Here is a 24,039-nt window from a genome sequence, read left to right as displayed (position 1 = left end):
GGTCATGATCTCACAGTTCACAATACAGAGCCCTGCTTAGGGCTCTGTGCTGACAGTGTGGAGCCTGCTTGGGATTCTCTCTCTCCCTCTCTCTTTGCCCCTACTTCACTCGTGCTCTCTGTCTCTCCCTCTCAAAATAAACAAACTTAAAAAAAAATCATGCTAACTCAAGGGGGTGCCCGGGTGGCTCAATCGTTTAAGCGTCTGACTCTTGATTTCAGCTCAAGTCACGATCTCACAATTCATGGGTTCGAGCCCTGCATGGGGCTCTGTGCTGACAGCAGGCAGTCTGCTTGGGATTCTCTGTCTCTCCCTCCCTCTGTGCCCCTCCTCCACTCGTGCCCTCCCTTTCTCGCTCTCTCAGAATACATGAATTTAAACAATAAATCATGCTAACTCAACACTCAAATTACCAATTGGTTCTCAGTTTAAAACATCTTAAATATTTTACCATCATGTTGCAATTTACTTTTTTCTTAAGATCTCAGATTTAGGAATACTAATGGTTCCTCAACATATGCCTGGATTGGTGACTTTATTTTCCAATTTTACAAGGTAAAGTTAGAGAGAAATAAGAAGTTACTCTAATGGTCACCTGTACATGTGAAATGCCTGCAGGAAGACTAGACAGTTCCATTTAGGTCGCACGTACCATGCAAAAACATAGAACAAAGGATATTCTTTCACAGCCTGAAATTTCGTACCTTATCGTTTCTATAAAAAGGCATCATTTCAAAATCAAATATGCCAATTTATTTACCTTTGCACCTGAGAGGTTGTCATTTGGTATATGTAGAGATTAACACTAAGGAGGGAAACGTCATTCTGAGCACAGAGAAGTCCAGTACATTAGATCATAAACACTGAAAGTCCCAAGAAGCCATGCAGGTACAGTGTTCTTAAAATACTTGTTCCTCAGCCAGGAAAATCTAAGATTCCAAAGTGGGGTGTTGACTTAGGTAGGTTTTGTTTTCATCCCTGCTACCAGAGAGAATTCTTCTGCAGGCCTTTCTCCTATTTCCATTGTTTATCAGGGGAAAAGGAAAATTTTGGTTTTGAGGACACATGAGAAATGATTTCTATAAACTTTGAAAATTGTGAATTTTACATTACTTTCAAGATCACTGCCCCTCCACACTCTGTGATATCATTCTGAGTCATATCACCAATTTCCTCAGAATTGAGGACACCCTGTGACTCCTCACACTGAATAAGCTACTGAAAATGGGCACCAAGAGGTTTGACAATCTTTCTGGAAAGTGAGACCCAAGGAAATAAATTGGAAGACAATCCTTCTTGAAACTACTCTGCAAGGGGCAGTCAGGCCTTTTTTCTCTCATTTTCCAGAACCTCCAAGAAACTTAAGAAAAAGACGTGGTCCAGAGAACCCTCACTGCCACAGGCACTGAGAAAGAGATACGGAGATAATAGTTTCTGTCACAGAACAGAACAGTCTGTGACGGCTTTTCTGCAGGAGTTATAAAAGTGAGGCTAACACACTCAGTGTGAACTCCCGCTTGCTCACGAATACTCATGCATACTCACGTTCCAGGGACTGCCACGGCTCCAGACGCCACAGGGAGGCGACGCCACGTGTGTTTTCAGTGTATCCATCAGTAACAGCAAACCAGGAGAGCGGTCCTTGCTCCTGCTGGGCTGGCGGCTGCCGGTGAACCTCCCAGGCACGCATGTTCAGCATCAATAAGAGCGAGTTGATTCACCTGCTCCAGGCTTCTGCTGTTGTTTCTATCATTGATTTTCTCTGAGTTGATTTTAATTTCTTCTGCCTGGTTATATTGCATATTTGCTAACTGACTTAACTACACTTTTTGAGTACTGGAGATCATTTCTAATTAATCAGCTAAAAGTGAGAATTAGCACTAATAACACAAGTCCTGAAGATTTACTTCTCCAGCCACCTAGCCCACTCCGCACTCCACTACCAGACCTTTGAACTCTTGCATTCGCCTCTAGTTCCGGCCTATAATCTTTATCGGCTGTGGGGAGTGATCCTGAATCTTAAGGCCCTGGACTCACCTCCTAGAATGCAATTACTTCCTCAGAACTGGTATCCTTCTGCCTATATTGGTAAACCAACACCCTGTGGGAATTTGTTGGGTGTGGAAATTCTATGGAAATTCTCATCCCATACCAGAACCAGGATTTCTAGGGGGGCAGAGCACAGCAATTTGGCTTTCCCAAGCTCTCCAGGTGATACTGATGAGACCCATTAGGGTATCCAAAGTCTCCCACTTTAACCAGCCTTTTGTCCTCAATCCAATTATTTTGTTACCACCTGAGCTTTAGGCCTTCTTCATGGGGGCATTAGGACCACGGAGAATGCAGTCAGATGCACTAAACTGGGGCAGGTGGGCATGATCATAAAACAAAAGAATAAGCATACACAGTAATCCTTAATTAGAAACAATACACACCGTGCCAGGTAGAAACTATAGCCCCAATCCAACAAACTAATATTTACCTTAGGGGATTATATATTCCTATGTTGGGGGTTGTAAACATAGGGACAATAGGAAGGAAGGGGGGAAAAGAGAGAGAAAGAAGAAGGAAAAAATGAAGAGAGGGAGGAAGAAAGGAAGAGAAACGAAGGAAGGAAGGTAAATAAAGTTATTTTGTACATTTCTCCTTTACATTTGTACCCAGAGCATGTCAGTCTAGTCAGAAGAATCCAAAAGTGGAGAACCTAACGGAATCATTGTTCTAAGAGGCAACTGTGTTGATGGAGGTGGCAGAGGGAGACAGCCTCAAGAGAAATGAATACATCAAGAGGAAAGAGACTGAGAAGGGAAGCAAGTGAGAAGGTGAACGTAATTAGCATGAAAGCTCTAAGTCCTGACATTTCACTACGATCATAGCCAGTCAGTGGCTGCATGTGTAATTGGATTAGTTAGCATCAATGTGGACACAGCATCATCACGTGAACGGCCTTGGTCCCCTCCAGTGCCCAAGTTAGAGAGTTGGTAACCCAAAGAGACAACATAACAGCTAGAATTTACATTTCATATGAATCTTCTCTAATTATGACAGAATAATTATACCATATCTCAAGCCCTTTCCATCTGCTATTATTGGTGCTATGAAAAAGAGAAAGTGGAAAGTGTTCTCTCCAAAGTTACCTTGAGAACTTGTATTTTCCTCTAAGTACTCTTGTGATGCAGTAATAAGAAGATGGACTTTGGGGTCCAAAGAGGAGTGGCCAAAACACAATTCTTCCCAAGGAACAGCCCTGTGATACTGACCAAGTTCCTTTATCCATTTTTGCCGTAATTTATTCATCTGCAGAATGGGACGACTTTTGTTAAAAGTAAATGAGGCCCTTGTTGGGATGAGCATCGGGTGTTACATGTAAGTGATGAATCACTAAAGTCTACTCCTGAAACCATTATTACACTATATGTTAACTAGCTTGGATTTAAGTAAAATTTAAAAAAAGAAAAAGAAAAAGAAAAAAAAAGTAAATGAGGAGAAGTGTGTTTGGTCGGCGTGTGGCTGACTAGAAGCCTCCCCAACCACAGTGAACTTGTGGGTTTTGCTGCCTTCAGAGCCTGACGCGAAGCCTTTCTGGCTCAGAAACATTATTCTAGCAGTGTGTCAGAATGGACAGACTGTGTTTCCCTCTTACAAGAACTCTCAGATGAATATATGGAACTGAATACCGATGGTTTTTTATATCCTGTGACATATAATTACCTAGATAATTCAAAACCGCTCTGCATTGGCAACCTTAATTTAAGAAGCCATATTACGATCAGAAAAGAGTTTGGTGGATAAGAAATTAGGGGCAGAGAAGGACGGGTTACGTGTTTCTATTCTCATGAGATCTGGCTGAGAAAACCCAGTTCAGCTGCTTCTGCATAGAAATTGCCTTGAAATGGGACTATTATGTTTCCCTCTCATTGTCCAAGGCACTGTATTCCCAGAGTAGTCTTTGAATGGGTACTGTCTACCTTGATATCCTTGACTCTTCCTTATTTTTTTGTTCTTTTTCCTAAGCAATCCCCCACTGATTGGCATTATGTAAAAGAGGACATTGTATCATATATTAATTTAAAAAGTGACACTTGAAATAAGGCAAACCTAGTTTCACATCCCAGTTCTGCTAACTACAAGTTTGTAACTTTGGAGAAGTGACTTAACTCTTCCTATCTGAGCATCTTACATGGAAAATATCTTCTTCTTTTTTTAATGTTTATTTATTTTTGAGAGACAGAGAGAGACAGAGTGTGAACGGATGAGGGGCAGAGAGAGAGAGAAAGACACAGAATCCGAAGAGGCTCCTGGCTCTGGGCTGTCAGCACAGAGCCTGACGCGGGGCTGGAACTCACAAGCTGTGAGATCATGACCTGAGCTGAAGTCGGATGCTTAACCGACTGAACCACCCAGGCGCCACTTACATGGAAAATATCTTTAACAATGGTGCCTGCTTCACAGCTTGTTTTTTTTTTTTTTTTTTTTTTTTAAGTAAAATCACGTTTGACCTCTATTGCGGTACTGTTATTATTCCCATTGTACAGATTGGTAAACAGAGGTTTATAGCATGTATGACTTACCACTGGAACAGTCATAAGTGGATGATCTAAAATTCAAACAAAAACCTAGTGACTCCAAATTCCACTCACTTAACCACTACTCCATGGGGGAAGATGAAACCTTCTAAAGTAAAGAATGGGATTGATGGCATAAAATCTTCCAGAGTCTGTCTCTTATACATGACGGGGGGTGTGGTGAAGAAATTGTTCTCTTTGGCTCTTCCACAGTGCCAAATGCTCTCTCTTTCCTGTTGGATCCTTGTGTGATCATGCTAATCTCCTTTGCTTTTCTACTCTTGCACTACTGACAGTTTGCTACCATGATAAGGAAAAGCTCAGTCCTGTTTGTAATGAGAGGAGCCATCTATCCATGATGCCTGAGACAGTCCATTTCAGTTTTAAATGAACTCCGTTTTATTTGGGTTAACACAGACGCAAGAGCCTTAAGCCTCACAAAAGCCTTTCCAATTACCTCTCTCCCAAGCTCTTCCTGATCTCCTGTGCTCCTTAACCCTGTAGTGTGTTAACTGGAGAAACGCTGATGGTATCCTGTGATACATGCACGTGCGACATGTAGTAACCATCACAAACCTGTCTACACAACTGAGATTCACATCAACTAATCAAACTGCAACCTTGCCCATCTTGTCCTCCTTTCTCCTTAGCCACAGGAATGCTTTTGCTTGTGCATCTGGCTTGATTCCCTTTTCACCTCAGTCTCCATGTGTGGAAATAACCTCCACAATCCAGTAACCTCTGCTGTGTGAGTATTAATAAGTGTTTGCATCTTACACCTTTGGAGTCTGCTATGTCATTAGCCCAGCCATCAAATTTAGGTTCCTGAATGGGTTACCACCAAAGCTCTTGGCCCATTTAAAATACTGCTTAAATAGCACCTTCCTATTCTTATACAAAGTTCTCCTTTCAAAAGGTTTTATAAAAACACTAATCCTAAAGGGGCGCCTGGGTGGCGCAGTCGGTTAAGCATCCGACTTCAGCCAGGTCATGATCTCGCGGTCCGTGAGTTCGAGCCCCGCGTCGGGCTCTGGGCTGATGGCTCAGAACCTGGAGCCTGTTTCCGATTCTGTGTCTCCCTCTCTCTCTGCCCCTCCCCCGTTCATGCTCTGTCTCTCTCTGTCCCCCAAAAAATAAATAAACATTGAAAAAAAAAATTAAAAAAAAAAACACTAATCCTAAAATAAATTCAAAGGAATGGACATCCCCTGAAAAATGATATAAAATTCAACACTTCATTGACTTCCTCCTCTCCCCAAAAGTCCTCTTTCCTTATTTTTTATGTTTCTTTTGAAGCCATAAAGCTCTTCCTTGTTATCTAAGGTATACCTTAATTCTTTATTTATAAATTTTGATCACCAGTTACACAGTGACAACAGAGGACACAAAGATTAAAATATTGCTAAGTATTCACATAGATGCTTCACCTTTACCATCGTGGAGTCTAATTAGAAGATTCTCTATGTATGATATCTTTTCATTAGCATTCGTCTCGTTTTTTAAAAAAACTACTAATACTATCCAGGCTCAGGGCTTTAGTTCTTCACTTCTTTAATATTCCAGTAGCCTCCACTTTGTTTTAGTACTATAAATGAACCTCTGACCTTCACCAACACTCATACAGAGAGAGAAGGAGAGGAAGAGAGAGAGAAGGCATCCTATATCATATACATACATTTCATCTGTCCTTTATAACTCCAAGTATTTAATATCGATTATAAAATAAATATGAAATTCTCTTATAACTCTAAACTGCTAATTCCAAAACACAAAACTTATGTGTTTTTCTACCTTGAGAGTTCCCACCTTTTACTCTTAGGTTTTCTCAAACAAACAAGGAAACCTCTTTCCTATTCTAAATTCATCTGTTAAAATCCCATCTTTTCTTTTCTCCTCCAACTTTTAATTTTGAAAAATTCTAAGCCTACATTAAAAATGATAGAATGGTACAAAGGACTTTATTACATTGGCTTTAACGTTCTTTGCTCTCACCCTCCCCACACACACAAACTCGCATACAGTCACATGTGCACATACCCTGAAGATCCACTTGATATTGAGTGACAGGCATTTTGACACTTCACCCTTAAATAATTCAATATTTGTTTCATAAAAACAAGGGCATTATCTTATATTACCACAATAATATCATTACACCTGTCAATCCAGTTTTAATATTAGTCACTACTATGGTAGATAGTTCTTGATAACACTGAGAGTTTACTGTTTTATTCACCTGGCCACATATCTTGATGCTTTCCTCCTTCAGAATGTACCTTAGCCTATGTACTTGGAAATGCATGTGACAAAACACCCATAGTAAGCTCCTCTCAACCAATGAAGTCTTGAAGCGGTGGACAACTATCCCAGCCCTTTGTCTTTCAGTTATGTTTCTGGAGTGCATTCTACACAGCTGCTCATCAGAGAATTCTTGGAGGAATAATTACCCCAATGTGTGAACAGCTACATTAATGCTGCACCATACATATGAGGACACGACTTCCCTCTTTCACTGTGTCCACTCCATTTCTCTTCCTGGGGTCACGTTTAAAATAAACTGCCCAGGGGTACCTGAGTAGCTTAGTTGGTTAAGCATCCAACTTAGCTCAGGTGGTGATCTCACAGCATGTGGGCTCAAGCCCCACATCCAGCTCTGTGTGTGCTGACAGCTCAGAACCTGCAGCCTGTTTCGAACTGTGTGTCTCCCTCTCTCTTTGCCCCTTCTCCACTCATGCTCTCTCTCTCTATCTCTCTCTCTCTCTCAAAACTAAACATCAAAAAATTATAAAAAATAAAAAAATAAAATAAACTACCCGTATACAAATTGTTATCTGAAACTCCCATCTTTAGAGAATCAAAATAAACCTTATACCAGACAAAATTCACACAGATTTAATATTATTATTGAATATTAAATTTATATGCAAATTTCTTTAATTGTCCAAAAATGTTTTTCCCCAATTCAGGATCCAATCAAGGATCACTTATTCTATTTATCTGTCTTTAAGTGAAGTCACCCCATCTCCATCATTTGTTTGTTTCTGTCATGGCATTGAGAATTTTAAATATCTGGCACCAGTTTTCCTGTTGAATGTCTCACAGTCTGGATTTACCTAATTTCTTCTTCATGATTATTTAAGGTTAAACACTACATAAGTGGTATTAATCACATCAGAAATCACATCAGAAAAAAATCCTTCCAATTTCTGAAGACTCAGTTCCATATTTGCATTGGAAACCATTTCGTTTTGCTCATTCTATAAGTGGCCCGATTCTGGATGAACTATGAAATCTTAGCCTGTGTTTGTTTCACACAAAAGGCTTTGCATACATACATGAGCACTCCACTAAGATAATAAGCCCACAAATTTATTATTGTATCTTGGTCATTTTGTAGTTCTTCAAGTGACTTTCAAAACACTGATGGCTTTCCCTGGAGTGAATTAAAATATAAATAACCCTAATAAAAGTGTTTGGGTGTTATAATAACTCCTCTCCTAAGTATATTAATGAACATAGTGATAATATTTTTCTTCCTCACTTAATAATCTATAAGAAAAAAATAAACAAGCTTCCCCATAGCTGAGGTCATCTAACCACAGAAAACTAAATAAAATGTTTACCCGTATATACATGCACCCAAATACATACATGCACATAAATACATATCCACATATACATTTCTATGAGTTTTTGATGCTTCCTGGGAATGAGGTTGTTGTTTTTTTTTAATTATGAAATATGCTCTGCTATTTCAGTAATTGAGTATTAAAATTTCTGACATTTTCATCTTTAGAAATACAGCCCATTCACAACCAGTCATTTGTTAAATTTGGAAACTATTCATTTTCTTGGTAAGTTTCTTCCCTTCTGGGTGTACATACAATGCAAGTTACTGCACCAGGATTTTTTTTAATACATCATACAGAGAAATGAACCTGAAATCCATGTGGTGGAGAAAATAAATTTACCCTCTATCGGAGTTTTTGCAATGACAGGGTATCTTATTGATCTCTCACTCTTTGCTCACCTGCAAGGCCATTATGTGCTAACCAAACATTACATGAATTGACAGTTTTTTTCTTCTTTTTTCCCCCTACATCTACAATAGCACCACAAAACCTGCCACTCAAAATGTCTCTACAAGGGGTTATCTATTTCAAGTTGTAAAGGAGATTGTATTGGGGGGGAGGGGAGAAATTTCTCTTAAGAGAAGTACTACTTTCTATTACAATATCACTCTGTCAAGCATTTTATCCTGTGGCTTCTTGAGCTTTGAAAGGAATACCATACTTCAATTCTCTCTAAAACCCTAATCACTCTAATCTTTCAAAGACTAATTTGGCTCAATAGATTTTCATGGTTGTTGTTAATCTATACTATCAGCCATTTTGCTGCCATGTTTTCAGTCCAGCCCCACAGAACTGCAGGAACAGCACACCTACCAGCCCTTACAGATTAGCCATAGCCAACCTCTAAATTCTTTATCAGTTTTCAATGTCCATCCTTAATTATTTTAATCTCCTCTGTCTCAGCTAGCTTTCATCTGATTTCTGGCTTTTGCATCCAAATGCCATTTATAGCATAAGCTACTACATTTTTCAATTAATATGTGTATCTGTTTCACCTATGTTCTCACTCCTGTTTCCTCATCAAAGACCTAGGCATTTTGCGCTCCTCTCTGCTTATCACTGAATGGCTTTCCACACTAAGGAATCCATTGTTTGGTTATGGTTTTGAAGCCTTGCTGCCATATTTGCCGAAGGTGGAAGAAAGTCAGAAAGATAATTTTTTTTCCAACCTGCTTTAGAATAGGTGAGAATCACAACTCATATTTGTATAATCACTTAAGAATATCCCTATTTAACATATATTTAACGTTAATACTATTTTTTCAAGCACTGTACAATATTCCCAGCATATAGAAATACCAATGGTTAGTTCTTGAAAAACCGATAATGCATTATTCTCCACTTGTTTCAGAAACAATCCTCTGAGATATTAAGACTTGGATTTTCAGCATGATCTAGATTGATTTAAAAAAAAAAAGAAAAAGTTAAGCCATGCGGTAGGGTCATAAGTCCAACAAGTGGCTCTGTGGGGTCAGTGGTCAGGTCTTAGACCCCACCACAAAGTCTTATCTCCAAACTACTAAGTCAAGGGAGATGTTGCCAGCACACTGTAATTGTGAGCATGAATTGACTAGTTACATCATATTTGGGTTCATCTTTTCTGTTTCCTAGAAACTGTGAATGTCAAAATACACAATTAGTTATACGCCTATACAAGCAATTTGGTGAGAATGATTAAATTTCTCAATGCTATACACTTTTGTATACAGCTATAATTTTGCAGAAAGAAAAGTGAATGCTAATTGGAAAGCATTTGCATTCTCAAGAATGTTCACTTTTTTAAAAAAAAAAAGTAAATCACAAATCTATTTGCAAATACCTTGAAAACTTTGCAAATAAATCATGTGTTTACTATGAAAACTCTACAATCACATTCTAGAATCACAGCATTACAGAAATATTTTATTTATTTATTTGTTTATTTATTTATTTATTTATTTAATTCATTCATTTAGTAAGTTTTAATTTTATTTAGAAAAAGAGAAAGTAGGAGTAGGGGAGAGGGCAGAGGGAAAGGGAGAGGGAGAGAGAGAAGGAGAGGTGAGAGAGAGAGAAAGAGAGAGAGAGAGAGAGAAAATCTTTAGCAGGATCCACAATTAGCATGGACCTGATGAGGAACTCGGTCCCTGGACCCTGGGATTTTAAGGGAGAGAAATTGTGTACACAGATGGGGAAGAGGGGCAGAGGGAGAAAAAGAGATAATTTTAAATAGGCTCTATGCTCAGAGCAGAGCCCAGGAAAATATTTATTATGTAATTACCCACATGTGCCTGTGAATGATAGATATATAGGACATATTCTTTATAGGAAGCAATTACACATTCATTCATTCATGCATTCCTTTAAGTATACATTTATTAAGTGCTTACTTTGTGTTATGCTCTCATTTTACTCAAAACTTATGAAATTATCACAGATTGTTGCATATAGTCTTGTTACTCAAGGATCTTATCCTTCATGTAGTCTCCCACATTTGAGAAGGAACTCTAATTTTTATTATCATTGTTATTAAACTGAACAACTTACTTTGTACTCTACTCCCCCCAACACAGTCACAGACCAAAAGCAGAAAGCTTGAAACTTAGAACACTAAGAAATGCATGATGAAGACATTTGAATTTTGTTTTATTCTAATCTGCTGAGGAACTGTTAACATTTTCAGCTGTTACTTTGTTCTTTTCAAACCTCCAGAGATTGATCGACTGAACAGTATACCTCTTCAGGGGGACAATAAGCTTTATTCTGTATCTAATGATGAATGTGGGCAAGACGAAACATTGCCAGAAGTAAACAAAACATAAAAGCAAAGCAGTTGTGCTAGGCTAAAAAATGATTCCTCTAGAATCTCATGCCATAATACCTGAAACCTGTGAATGTTTGATGAAACAAGGTCTTTTTTAGATGTATTAAAGAAGTTAATATATTATCCTGAATTAGCAGGGTGAGCTCTAAGTGCAATCAGAAGTGTCTTTGTAAGACAGAGGCAGAGGGACCTTGTAAATATACACACAAGACAGATTCACCTTGTGAATATACACACAAAGGTGAAGGCTATGAGCAGACAGAGTAGAGACAAGTGAAAAAGCGAACCTTGACTATTGGGATGATTCAACCACAAGCCGAGGAATGTCATCAACCACCAAACCTGGGGGAGACAAGAAAGTATTGTCTTCTGGAGCCTCCACTGGGACTGTATCTCTGCCCACACCTTGACTTTGGCCCAGTGATACTAATCACAGGCTCCTGTCCTCCAGAACTAGAAGAGAATAAGTGTGTATTATTTTAAGCCACAAGTTTGTAGTAATTTGTTACAGTGCCTTCAGGAGACTAATATGATAACACAACCTAACCTATGGCAGATAAATGTTTTTAATAAGAACACTGAACAAATATATTGAGTTCTCTGAATTCATTGTGTGGTTTCAGAAGGTGACAAATTCTCTGAAGAGCATTTTCTTTAACTCTAAAATGGTGGCAAATCCAGCCATGATGGTGTAACTGGATTTGCCCCCCAACACACACATCTTAAAAACCAGAAAACTTGACAAATATGTTTGGAAATATAATTAGTAAATGGAAATTTTAAGGTATAGCAAGACCAACAGAACAATATTTAAGCATCACTGGAAAGATAGTTTGTTACTCAAAGTTCCCAAGAAGAGGGGTCATGCCACATGGTCTGTGTTGTTTGGGGGAGACGGGGATGCACCAGAGTCAGTCAGGTGGCAGCTAGAGAGGAGGAGCTATAAGTCAGAGCCTTTATTGTGGTTTCTTCAGAAAGAAACAGGTGAAGTGGGGGTAAGAAGACTTAGAATTGGCTGATTTAGATAACTTCTCTGTGCTCTAGGGCCTGAAATATGTCCTGGTTGTCTGGTAAGTGGCTCTGGGTAATCAGGACAGGTGGGTATTGGTCCAGAGAGAAAGATGGAGGTGGCTGGAATGTGACCTCTGGATTGGGTGGTTTCTATCTGAAAAATGAATCCCTAGGAAGAGGACTTCTCTCAAGAGGGGCAGGAGGTAACAAGGTAGGCAGGAAGTCAAGGCAAGGTGAACAAGGCAAATCATTATGGTTGTTCATAAAAAGGCATATGCAATCTACGCATGTGGGGCAGATGTTAAAGCATCAAATTTATGGAAGGTTGAAACATGGTTAATATGATATATGAAACAAGTTTTTTTTAGATATTAAATAATATGGAGCATAAAGAATAACCCTCAGGGAAGGAAACAAAGAGGCAAGCCCTAACCTGGGAGAGAATTTATAGGCCACAGCTCAGAGAGTATAAACCTATACAAAGTCCAGAGGTTTCATCGAGTGGAGGAAGCAGAAGCATGGAAAGGCAAAGCATGGAAAAGGAGACCACTGTCCAGAACGAGAGTTCATGAAAGCCATGAGAATGGAGGATTTGGCTAAGTACTAATCTTTGCAAGCTTGTGAGTTAACAGCGGAGCATGCTCTGTTGGGTTTTTATTCTGTATAACAAGTGGTACAATCTTTTGTAAAGGAAAATGGCAGGAAATTAAGAGGTATGTTGTGAACTCTAGAGAAACAGTTAAAAACAAAACAAAATAGTTTTTATACCTAAAAACTCAATAGCAGAGATAAAATAGAATAAACAATATTCTATTAACCCACAAAAGGAAGGGAAGGAGTCACCTGATGATTTCTTTCCTTCTTTTGGAAACCATGGAGAAAGGAGACACACAGAAGAAAGAGGATACATGAAAGAAGAGAGAGAACGGATAGAAAAAAAGCAAAATGACAGATATAAAAATACACTGGTAAGAATATGAAACATAAACTGTCACATGAAGACAGAGATGATCAGATTTGATATCTGATTTGATCTGATATTTGATATCATATAATATCTGCAAAAACACCTCCTTTAAGCTACTTTAAACACAAATAGGTTAAAATAAAAGGATGAACAAGCTGTACCATACAAAAATGAATAAGAGCAAGCTGGAGTATCTATGTTAATATCAGACAGAATACTTTTCAGAACAAGAAATAGTATCAAGTGTAAATAATGATATTTCGTACTGATAAAATAAAGATTTTATTCATCAAGAGAACAGGACAAACCTAAATATGTATGCATCTAATAGTAGAGCATCAGAGGCAGGAAGCAGAGTATGAGGGAGCTGAAAAGAGATGCAGAAAAATCCATTACTTTAAGTGGAGATCTCAGTGCTCTTCTGGCAACAGCTGGTAAAGGAAATAAACAGAAAATCAGTATCTCAAAGACCACTGACCAACTGCATTGGTCAAATTGACCTAACTAACTGACATTTTCAAAACATAGCACCTCAGAAAAGAAACATACACATTGTTCTCAATTGTGCATAGAACATTCACCAGGATAGACTGTATTTTAAAGCATAATTCAAAAGAATAAAAGAAGGAAGACACAAATTACCAGCATGTGAAATAAAAACAAAAACATGACGACAGATCCCACAGACATTAAAAGCCTGGCACGGGAATACTATGAATAAATGCATGTTAATACAGTCAACTATTTAGAAGAAATGGAAAATTTCTTGAAAGACACAAACTACCAAACTTGCTTAAAGAAGAAATAACCTAAATAGTCCTATATCTGTTAAATAAGTTAAATTTCTACCCACAACTTTCCCAGAGATCAAACTTGTTGCCAAGATAGCATGATTAGCAAATTCTCCTACAAACATAAGGAATAATTGTATCAACTGTACAGAAACTCTTCCAGAATACAGAAGATACATTGCTCAACCCTTTTATGACATTATCATTCTGATACGAATGCGAGGAAAAATAATTTCAAGAAAATTTGAGATCAATATTCCTCAAGAATACAAAAGAAAAATTATTTAACAAAATACAAACAAACAAAATCCAGCAATATACAAAAAAAGATAAATAATAAACAGGTGAGTTTATTCTAAGAAGAACAAATTACTATTCAAAATCAGTGTAATTCACGCATTCATGTTCAAAAAATATGATTATCTCAATTAATGTTAAAAAAAACCTGACATAATTTACCAAAGGAATAAGAGATAAATTCTTCAACTTGATTAAGAATAATCATGAAAAATCAACTGCCAACATCATTTTAATGGTGGAAGATTTCATTAGTTCCTCCTGTAACCAAGAACCTTAGTGGGTACCCCTTCTTATCTCTTCTCTTCCACATTGTACTAAACACTCTGCCAAACATAAGGAAAAAATAAAAAAACATAAAGAGCACAAATATTTGAAATCAAGGATAAAAATTGTCTTATTCATAAATGACATGTTTGTTTATGTAGAAAATCCTAGAGAATCCAAAACTTGTACTAGAACTTATAAATTTAGTAAGGCTACATAAAGAAAGATGAAAAAGTAATACAAAAAGTTAATTCTATTTTATTACACTACTAGTGAACAAATGGAAAGTAAAATGAAAATAATTCCATCTACAGTGGCTTCAAAATTTATGAAATGTGAGAGGAAATTTTACAAAAAAAAAAGACATGTGCAGTGACAACTAGAAAATATCCCTGAGAAACATGAAAGTAGAACTAAATAAATCAGAAGGTTCATGATCATTGGGACGCCTGGGTGGCTCAGTTGGTTAAGTGTCCGACTTCGGCTCAGGTCATGATCTCACAGTTTGTGGGTTCGAGCCCTGCATCTGGCTCTGTCCTGATAGCTCAGAGCCTAGAGCCTGCTTCAGATTCTGTGTCTCCTTCTCTCTCTGCCCTTCCCCTACTCATACTGTTTGTCTCTCTCCTTCTCAAAAATGAACATAAAAAAAAAAAAGAAGGTTCATGATCAGAAGATTTAATACTTGAGATATATATTTTTCCTAAATTCAGTGATAGATTCAACTGAATCACAATCAAGAACCCAAAAAAATATTTTATATAGAAATTAACAGGTTTATTCTAATATTTCTAGACTTTCACTATCTCACTTCTGACATAATATAAAGTTAAAGCAGTGTAGGCATCATGCTACTAATATTAAAGTAAATACAGAGATGAAGTGCCAACAGAGTTAAAAAAAAGACTCACATTTATAGACAACTAATTTTCAACAGGGGTGCAAAGAGAATTCAAGGGGAAAGGATACTTCCGACAGTGGTGCTGTACCCATTTGGACATCATAGGCCAAAATGTTAACCTCAGCCCTTACCTCCTCCATGTGAAAATTATCTAAAAGTGAATCTTAAACCTGTTAGTGTCAGAACTACAGAACTTGAACATGAAAACAGGAGAAAAAACGTAAGTGACCCTGGGTCAGAGAAAACATTTTAAAATAAGAAAATAAAGCATGAAGTATTAGTAAAGACTTCATTAAAAGTCATGTCATCGGCAAATAGTGAAAGTTTGACTTCTTCCTACCTTTTTGGATGCCCTTTATTTCTTTTTGTTGTCTGAACGCTGAGGCTAAGACTTCCAATACTACGTTAAATAGTAATGATGAGAATGGGAATTTTTGTCTTTTTCTTGACTATACGGGAAATGCTTTCGGTTTTTCCCCATTGAGGGGGAAAAGACCCTTTAGCGGTGGGTCTTTCATACATGGCCTTTATGATGTTGAAATATGTTCCATCTATTCCTACTTTATTGAGGGTTTTTATCAAGAATGGACGTTGTATTTTGTCAAAGGCTTTTTCTGCATCTATTGACAGGATCATATGGTTCTTATCCTTTTTTTTATTAATGTGGTGTATCAGGTTGATTGATTTGCAAATATTGGAACTTCCCTGCAGCCCAGGAATAAATCCCACTTGATCATGGTAAATAATTTTTTTTAATGTACTGTTGAATTCAATTTCTGGTATCTAGTTGAAAATTTTTGCATCCAGATTCATCAGGGATATTGGCCTGTAATTCTCCTTTTCAGTGGGGTCTTTGGTTTTGGAATCAAGACAATGCTGGCTTCATAGATTGAGTCTGGAAACTTTCCTTCCATTTCTATTTTTTGGAACAGTTTGAGCTGAATAGATATTAACTTTTCTTTAAATGTCTGATAGAATAACCCTGGAAAGCCATCTGGCCCAGGACTCTTGTTTATTGGGAGATTTTTTGATTGCTGATTCAATTTCTTTGCTGGTTCTGGGTCTATTCAAATTTTTATTTCTTCGTGTTTCAGTTTTGGTAGTTTGTGTTTTGTTTTTTTTTTTTTTTTTGAATTTGTCCATATCTTCCAGATTGGCCCATTTGTTGGTATATACTTTTTCATGGTGTTCTCTTATAATTGTTCTGCGACGTTTGTTGTGATCTCTCCTCTTTTCTTTTTTATAAGTCTGGCTAGGGTGTTATCAATTTTGTTTTTTTCTTTTAAAGAACTAGCTCTTAGTTTCGTTATCTGTTCTACTGCTTTTTCTTACTTTGTTTCTCTATTGTTTATTTTTGCTCTGATCTTTATTATTTCCCTTCTTTTGCTGGCTTTAGGCTCTATTTGCTGTTTCCTTTCTAGCTTCTTTAGGTGTAAAGTTAGTTTGTGTAATTGGGACCTTTCTTGCTTCTTAAGATCGACCTGAATTACAATATACCTTCCTCTTGGGACTGCCTTTGCTGTCCCAAGGTTTTGGACTGTTGTGTTTTCATTTTATTTTTATTCCATGTATTTTTTTTATTTATTCTTTAATTCCTTGGTTGACCTATTCATTCTTTAGTAGGATATTCTTTAACCTCCATGTATTGAGGGCTTTCCAAATTTTTTTCTTGTGGTTGATTTCAAGTTTTATAGCATTGTAATCTGAAAATATACATGATATGATTTTGATCATTTTGTACCTATCGAGGGCTGATTTGTGACCCAGTACCTGATCTATTCTGGAGAATGTTCCTTATGCACTTGAGAAGAATATGTATTCTGCTGCTTTAGGATGAAATGTTCTGAATATATCTGTTAAGTCCATCCAGTCCAGTGTGTCATTCATAGCCTTTGTTTCCTTGTTGATTTTCTGCTTAGATGATCTGTCCATTGTTGTAAGTGTGATATAAAAGTCCCCTACTATTATTGTATTATTATGAATGACTTTCTTTATTTGCGATTAATTGATACTTATATTTGGGTCTTTCAAGTTGGGGGCATAAATATTTGTAACTGTTAGGTCTTCTTGATAGACCCATTAATTATGATATAATGCCCTTCTTTATCTTTTCTTACAGTCTTTGTTTTAAAACTTAATTTGTCTGGGGCGCCTGGGTGGCGCAGTCGGTTAAGCGTCCGACTTCAGCCAGGTCACGATCTCGCGGTCTGTGAGTTCGAGCCCCGCGTCAGGCTCTGGGCTGATGGCTCGGAGCCTGGAGCCTGTTTCCGATTCTGTGTCTCCCTCTCTCTCTGTCCCTCACCCGTTCATGCTCTGTCTCTCTCTGTCCCAAAAATAAATAAAAAACGTTGAAAAAAAAATTAAAACTTAATTTGTCTGATATAAGTATGGCTACTCTGGCTTGTTTTCTTTCTTTCTTTTTCTTTTCTTTTTTTTTTTTTTGACATCCATTAGCATAATAGATGGTTCTCCATCCCCTCACTTTCAATCTTCAGGTCTAAAATGAATCTCTTGTATGTGGAGATTTTGTGGATGGATTTTGTTTTTTTATCCATTCTGATATCCTATGTCTTTTTATTAGAGTATTTAGTCCATTTACACTCAGAGTGATTATTGAAAGATATGAATTTAGTGGCATTATGTTACCTGGAGAGTTGGTGTTTCCGGTGATGTTCTCTCATCCTTTGTAGTCTTTGTTGCTTTGGTCTTCTTCTTCTTCTTCTTCTTCTCTCCATTCAAAGAGTTCCCCTTAAAATTTCTTGCAGGGCTGGTTTAGTCATCATGGACTCCTTTAGTTTCTGTCTGTTTAGGAAACTCTCTCTCCTTCTATCCTGAGTGACAACCTTGCTGGATAAAGAATTCTTGGCTACATAATTTTCCCATTCAGCATACTGAATATTTCCTGCCACTCCCTTCTGGCCTGACAAGTTTCAGTGGACAGGTCTGCTGCTAACCTTATGTGTCTACCATTGTAGGTTAAGGACCTTTTGTTCCTATCAGCTTTCAGAATCCTCTCTATCTTATTTTGCGAGTTTCACTATGATATGTCATGGGGTTGACCTCTTTTTGTAGATTTTGAGGGGAGATCTCTGTGCCTCCACTTGAATGTCTGCTTCCTTCCCCAGATTAGGGAAGTTCTCAGCTATAATTTGTTAAAATAAACATTCTTCCCCCTTTTTCCACTCTTCTTCTGGGACTCCTATGATATGGATATTGTTTTAATGGAATCACAAAATTCCTTAAGTCTCTCATTGTGATCTAATAGTTTTCTTTCCCTCTTCTTTTAGACTTCATTATTTTCCATAATTTCATCTTCTATATCACTTATTCTCCTCTCCTTCTTCAATCCTCATTGTGACTGTAACCAGTCAGTTTTGCATCTCAGTTATAGTATTTTTTTATTTCAGCCTGACTAGTCTTTAGGTCTTTGATCTCTGCAGAAAGGGTTTCTCTAGTGTCTTCTATGCTTTCCTCAAGCCCAGCTGGTACTCCAATGATTGTTGTTCTAAATTCTTGTTCAGCTATATTTCTTATATCTGTTTTGAGCAAGTCTCTGGCTGTGATTTCTTCTTGGCCTTTCTTTTGGGGAGAATTCCTCCCTCTTGTCATTTTGGCTAAGTTTTTGTCTTTTGCATGTTTTAAAAACTTGTTATGTTTCTTGCACCTGAAAGTAATGCTATATTAAAAAGGGGTCATGGGGCACCTGGGTGGTTCAGTCAGTTAAGCATCCAACTTTGGCTCAGGTCATGATCTCACAGTTTGTGAGTTTGAGTCCTGCATCAGACTCTGTGCTGACAGCTCAGAGCCTGGAGCCTGCTGCGGATTCTGTGTCTCCCCCACTCTCTGCCCCTCCCCCACTCACGCTCTGTCTCTCTCTGTCTGTCAAAAAGAAATAAATGTTAAAAAATTTAAAAAGAAAAGGGGGGGTAATACACTGTCTATGGCCTGGTTCTTCAGAAAGTGTTTCTGGTGTATGCTGTGTGCACTCTGCTGTTGGCATTTTGGCTGCTCTTTCCCAGTGCTCAGTTTAGAGAGCTCCTCCTTGCTTGCAGTGGGGACTGTTTGGACCTTTAATTAGGTGTGCTTTGATTTGTTTGTTAAAATTAGCCTCGAAGAAAGGTGCGGGCTGGGGTGAGGGGGAGCCTGACTCCCAAAAAGGAGAAAAGAAAAGGGAATGAAAAAAACAAACAGATAATCAAAAAACTATAAGGTTGATTCCAAAGGGGGGAAAAAGGGGGAAAAAAAAGAAGCCTGATCCAAAAGAGAGAGAGAGAGAAAGAGAGAGAGAGAAAAGGAAATGAAACAAATAAGCAAGAAACTATGAGTTTGATTCCAAAAGAAAAAAAAAAAAAAGAAAAAAGAAAAGAAAGAAAAGAAAAAACCCTAAAGGTAAGCCTAGTCCTATTTCCACCAGAACTGCAGGTGTTGTTTTGAAGCACTTGATCTTCAGTACACTTGGTGCATGTGGGATGTTGGCTGTGCCGTTCTTCTGCAGGAGAGGCCTGTTGCATTGGCTCAAAGTCAGTCTTGCTCAGTAAATAAGCAGTTGCCAGGCACAGGGGGGCAGGGTTTGGTGTAACAGGTCCTGCCTCCACTGGAGGCTGCGGTATTGGTCTCTGAAGTCCCACCATTTCAGTGATTGAGGGAAAATGGTGCCACCCCAATCTCTCCTCCCTGGACAAGGGATCTCATACCCCCACTGTGTATGTAGCCCTCACAGAATAGCAAGGACAGGCAGCCCGGCTTGCACCACAGCTCTCCTGTGTTTTTCCTTGGTGTGCAGCTGGGATTCAAAACTTGAAGCCTTAAAGAACTCTGCACCATGTGGACCTGCCCTCTTCCTCCACAGTAGAGCCTCTCCACACTGGACCTGATGTCCTTTGTCCCAGAAAAATAGTCTGACACCAGCATGATGCACGGAATCTATTTTGCTAAGTAGCACCACTAAAAGCAGTAACATGGTTATATGCCCTCTGGGTGCACCTTTGTCCCCTACTGATGAAAGGCCTTTTGCTGGTGCCTACAGGGTCTTTTGTCCTTGGGGAGGCAATATACCGTCTTCCAAAAGTAGCACAGGAAGGGAAATGTTCTCTCCCATTGTGCCCCTGAGATCCCTACACCACACTATGCACTCTGGGTCTAGCTCCCTCCTCACCAGGAGCACATGACACAGCTCTTCTCTGGAGAAATTCACACACATACAAACCTCAGAGTGTGACCTACACAGGCTGTTTGCAGAAAACCCTGTGACATTCAGTACTTCTCACTCCCCACTCCATGGTCCAGAGAGGTTTTCCTCTTGTGTGAACCTGATGCTACACTCTCTCAACCCCTCTCTCTTTCTCTTCCTTTTGTCTCTCCATGGAACCAGTTCCCTCCCCTCCATGGCACCACCATTTTTCTCTCCCACAGTTCACTTCCACATACCTTGCACCTGTCACAATGTCTCCCTCCAACCATAGAGATCCTTCTGCTACTCTGCAGATTGATTTCCTGGGTGTTCCAAGTGACCTGACCTCAATACAGCTGTGTTCTGGGGACAAAGAAAGCCTAGGGTCCTCTTATTTCTCTACCATCTTCATTCTTCAATTGATTTTATTAAAATTTTAAAGTGTAGTTCTTCAAAAAAACCTAAAGTAAAGATGAAAATTGAAACCATAAACAGGAAGGAAAAAAGTACAGGACATATATCTATAAAGAACTTGTATTTAGAATACACAAAAACTCTTACAACTCAATAACAGTAAAACACCTGATTTTTTTAAAAAATGGGCAAATGGTTTGAAAAAATGTTTCATCAAAGCATAATATATTAAAGGGCAAATATACCCATTACAGAGGAAAAGTATCATTAGTCATGTGTGAAATGCAAAAAACAAGTAAGGTGAAGCAGTAATGTATATCCATTAGAAGGTCTAAAATGAAAGAGTTATAATATCAAGTTTTGGCAAGACCACAGAACAACTGAGCCTCTCATACATCACTGGAAGGAATAAAAACAAAAACAGTGCAGCAACTTTAGAATATGGTATGGTTGTTCATTGCAAAGTTAGAAATATTTACTTATCATATGACCCAGAAGTGCCGTTGCCTAGGTAGTTACCCCAAAGACACAAAAACCTACGAATACTTATATTCATAACAGCTTTCCTTGTAATTGCTAAAACCTGGGTACCACTCAAAGTATAATCAAGTGATGAATGGACAAAAACATAGTGGAATATCCACGTGAAAGTATATTAGCAATAAAACAAAGAAACTACTGAGATGGATGAATCTCAAAGGTATTTATACTAAGTGGACGAAGCCAGACACAAATACTACATACTGCACGATTACACTTACATGAAATTCTAAAGAGGGTGACACTATAGTGACATAAAGAAGATCACTCTTTGTCAGGGCCCAGGAGGGTGGGGGAAAGAATGAGACATCATGCAAATGGGGAGGATGAGATGTTTCGGGGTGATGGAAATAATGTCTACATCATGGTTGCTGTGGTCGTTACACCACTGTATACATTTGTTAAAGGTCATCCAATTGTACACTTAAAATTGTCTATGTGTATATATATTTTTTACTAATGAATAATGTTATATAATATATATTTATTAAATTATTAAATATAGTGGTATTTAATAAATAAACATATACCCATATATATTTATGTTTAAACACAATAAAGCAAGTTAGGACAAAATAACATCTGCTCTAACTAACTCCATGAGATGTTTTGACTAAAAAATGAATCACATTTGTGAGATATAAAGGATCCTCATAACCCAGGCTTGCATTGTTAGGTGGAGGCAGAGCTGAGATCCAAAGAGACCCTGCTCCCTGATGCCTGTTTCAAAGCACTTCCTCCTACTCATGTGGAAAAGGAGTTATGATTTGGGTAAGTGTTCCCCACTGTGCAAGACTGTTTTTCAGCAGAAAGAAATCAGTGTTCAATGCAGGCAACACAAGTACTTCAGACATATGTTGATTTGAGGTTACTTGCCTAAATATTAATCTTTATTTTTATTAAAGGGTTGATGTTTGGCATTGGCATTGCCAATAAATCTAATGGATTAAATTATGTGAAAGAAATCACAAAATATTGATCGTCATTCCAAGGCTGAGTTGGAAATTGCTCATACTGAGATCTAAAAGACGGTACCAAAATCTTGGACTTTTTAGGGAGTTGCATGAGCAAAGAGGAAATATTCCTATTAAATTTGCGAACAAGTCACCTGAGGGAATTAAGACTCTATAGTCAAACTTGTATTCTCAATAGACTGCATAAGCTTTAACCAAGATTTCCCCCCTGAAGTAAATATAGTAAAGCAAAATAAAATAAGATGTCATAAAATATATTAGGACTTCCCTAACAGAGAACCCCTTGAAATTTCAGGCACTTGTGTCTTACTCCAGATCCCCTTATCTCCTGAATTAAATCTCATTAGAAATTCCAGAAGATAAACCAATTAACTTCCTGGGGAGAGAGAATTAAAAAAAAAAAAAAAAGGCAAACAAGTCAAAATTTCTCATTTGTTATTGATGAATATAATCTACATTCTGGGCAGCCTCTCTGAGCAAGCACCGGTTTATCAAAAGCAGTCCTGAGAGGGTATATCGGAAAATGATTTCTCCTCATTTGCACTTGTTTCAAAGGTGACTCCACCATCATTGTCTGAAAGACAGTTGCCCCTCAGTAACAAATGATTACAGCTAAATGAATCCCAGAGGTTGGCTGCTAATGTAGAACAAAGGGGTAAAAATGAGAACGGTGGCTGAAGATCTATTTTTCATCACTGCATAATGTTTTGCTTCACTGATCTATCACTAAACAACAGCTGCTGGGCTGGAGGCAGAGTGCACCCCCCGGAGTGACAAACACTTCTGTTAGTGACTGGGAATCTGGGCTTGCCTCAGGCCCTTCAAGCAAATTCACTGACTGAGGAAGGAGGACTAGTGGGTTCAGGTTATACCTTGAATCTTCTGCAAAAGGAATGACTGATGCTCTGTACGTCAACACAACAGTCCACAACAGACCAAAAATCTCCTGGACCTGCCTTATTATCACAGACATAGCACATCTCTCTTGGAGGAAAGTCAATGGGAGGATAGCATTTTCAAAAAGCATCCCCTACTCTGTCCATAGCCATGGTATTGAAGATTGCCTTTTTTGGTAAGCCATTCAGATTAAGGACCTCTTCATCCCCTTTTCTCTCATGCTTTTACACCCTGCCCATTTCTCCTCTCTACCCCTCCCCTGCTCCCACACTATCATCAAATAAATACCTGCTTACAAAGTACATTTTGTTTCATATATAAGTTATCCTAATTAACAAGAATCTCTGTTTCCATCTCCAGATGTTGGAGAATGACCTTCGCATGCATTTTCTGTGTATAATTATTGCAAACAGCAAGAATGCTTTTTTTTAAAAAGGTTTTTCAAAGCAAATTAATTAAGAATTGTAGGAAAATGAACACTGTGCACTGTTTTTTTTTTCCCAAGGAGGCAATGAGACAAAATTTTGTTGTTGAGAGAAAAAAAGAAAAGAAAAAAATCTTGATTGCAGTGTACATTATCATTATTTAACATGAACATCCCTACCATAATTTTCAGTATTAATTACATTTTCAGATAGATTACCAATTCCAAGAAAAGAGCCACATATTATTTCACACTTCTTACCATTCTGTTTAAAAAATACTTTTAGTGAAGAGATATGCTGTCAGTTCCAATATAGAAAAAAAACAATAATAGTTTAAAATAATTTAAGTTAAAATATAAGTGTCCAATAGCTTTCTTTTTTAGGACGA

The sequence above is a fragment of the Lynx canadensis genome, chromosome E2 (genome assembly GCF_007474595.2).
Source record: "Lynx canadensis isolate LIC74 chromosome E2, mLynCan4.pri.v2, whole genome shotgun sequence".
NCBI classification, from domain to species: Eukaryota; Metazoa; Chordata; class Mammalia; order Carnivora; family Felidae; genus Lynx; species Lynx canadensis.
The sequence above is the reverse complement of the archived record's forward strand: the minus strand, read 5'-3'. Positions refer to the sequence as shown.